At 43.0% G+C, this 2065-nt stretch overlaps 1 non-coding gene across 1 annotated transcript; it reads left to right on the top strand.

Moving 5' to 3' along the window:
• The first annotated feature begins 494 nt into the window (after nucleotides 1-494).
• On the top strand, nucleotides 495-567 carry trnat-cgu (transfer RNA threonine (anticodon CGU)). The gene has a single exon. It is a non-coding gene; the product is annotated as a tRNA-Thr (tRNA).
• Nucleotides 568-2065: the final 1498 nt, after the last annotated feature.

The following is a 2065-nucleotide window of genomic DNA, read 5'->3' as shown; positions in this document are numbered from 1 at the left end:
TAGGGCTCCTGCACACTGCCTACAAGCCGTGAGCGTGTCAGCAGAGTTTAGAATGCCTACCGTATTGGTCAATACTGTTAACATGAGAGAAATATTTAAAAAACAGACACGCCACACAGCAAACGCTATGTTAACTGTTGAGGAGGACTAAATTAGGACTGTGTTTTAAGCTTTTCATGGCTTTCCATGAAACATGGCCTGACCGGAGGGAGTGGTTAATGACCTTTGTGATGAGGGGACTTCTGGCATGGAGGTTGGATTTTACCAGGGCTTTGGGGAAAGGATCTCTCATCTCTCGAAGACCTTGCATAGATAGGACTTCTGATGTTCTGGGTAGGCCTGCCTATGAACAGTGAGTCCTGAGGCGTCGCTCAAGGACACTGTCCAGAGTTCGTAGGGGTCCCCTACGGAAGCTGCTGGACTAAGATGGATGGATGGAAGCAACCCTGTTCATTAGCTCGTTGTATTCTTGCAAGACAGGATTACCTGTAGAAGGTGCTGTAGCTTAGTGGTTAAAGCGCCTGTCTCGTAAACAGGAGATCATGGGTCCAAATCCCAGCAGTGCCTGGTTCTCACTTAATGAAGTGTATTGTGTGTATATGATTTGTGATTCTTAACCGGTGCGACAGAGTTACCAGTTGCCTGATTTTGCAGAGCACCAAAGTGACATGTGATTTTGTCTTATAACATTATATTTGGCTGAAAACAGTCTATACCAGTGGAGTGGAATGCTGGCTTTCATAGGTGCAGGTGGGCTGTTAGGGTCAGCCAGTTTGGGAATTACTGGTTTAGACTTCCACCGATGACACTCATCAAGTGTGCAGGTGACGACGGATGGCCTCGCGCACTCTCACCCATCTCACCCCGGACACAACCTATTCCAGCTTCTCCCCTCTGGTAGGCGCTACAGAGCACTTTCCGCCAAAACCAACAGAGTCAGGACCAATTTCTTACCACAAGCCATCACTCGGATGAAATATTTGCACCGCTCTTCTATGGCTTCTGAATGAGAGTAAGTTTGTTGTTTTGTTTGTGAGTAGTTCTGGAACAATAGGTTGAAGTTGTAGAATTTTAAGAGTTGCGGTCGTAATCTGTTAATTACAGTTCTAAAATGTTACATTGTAGTTCTAGAATGTTAAGCTGCAGTTCTAGGACAAAAGGTTGAAGTTCTAGAATTTGAACATGCATTGTCACCAGACTATAGTTTGATCTGAGGAACATGAGGTCAGCACAGACCATGATGCTGGCACATTATAGTCTGGTGAATTTCAGGGATTTTTACACTGGGATGGAACTGCTAATCTTGCGATTGACAGCCGATCCACCCCAATACAGCCATCTGATACTGTGCAGAACTGAGGGATTCCCATTCTCTAAAACACCACAGCCCATCGTGAGGCTCGAACCCACAACCCTGAGATTAAGAGTCTCATGCTCTACCAACTGAGCTAGCCAGGCGCTTCTTAAGTGTTGAGTTGCAGTCCAAAGATTTTACTTAAAAGTTATGAAATGTAACAGTTCTAGAATGTTACTTGGCAGTTCTAGAATGTTAGGTTGAAGTAAATGAATGTTAAGCTGCCATTCTACAATGTTAGCTTTAAATTCTAGAATGTTAAGCTGCAGTTCTAGAATGTTAGGTTGAAGTTCTAGAATGTTAAGATGCAGTTCTAGAAAGTTAAGCTTTCATTCTTGAAATTTGAGCTGCAATTCAAGAACAATAGGTTGAAGTTTTAGAATTTTTATAAGTTGCGTTACCAAAAGGTTGCTCATAGTCCTAAAAGGTTACATTGTAGTTCTAGAATGTTAAGCTGCAGTTCTAGAACAATAGGTTGAAGTTTTACAACAATAGGTTGAAGTATTAGAATTTAAACATGCATTGTCACCAGACTTTAGTTTGATCTGAGGAACAAGAGGTCAGCACAGGCCATGATTATAGAATGCAGGCACATTTTAGACTGGTAAATTTCAGAGATTTTTATACTGGGACGGAACTGGTAATCTTGCGATTGACAGCCGATCTGCCCCAATACTGCCATCTGATACTGTCCAGAACCACCACCCAACG

This window comes from Etheostoma spectabile, unplaced genomic scaffold (genome assembly GCF_008692095.1).
Source record: "Etheostoma spectabile isolate EspeVRDwgs_2016 unplaced genomic scaffold, UIUC_Espe_1.0 scaffold00018787, whole genome shotgun sequence".
Taxonomy (NCBI): Eukaryota; Metazoa; Chordata; class Actinopteri; order Perciformes; family Percidae; genus Etheostoma; species Etheostoma spectabile.
Note: the sequence above shows the minus strand (reverse complement) of the source record. Positions and strands in the feature narration are given on the sequence as shown.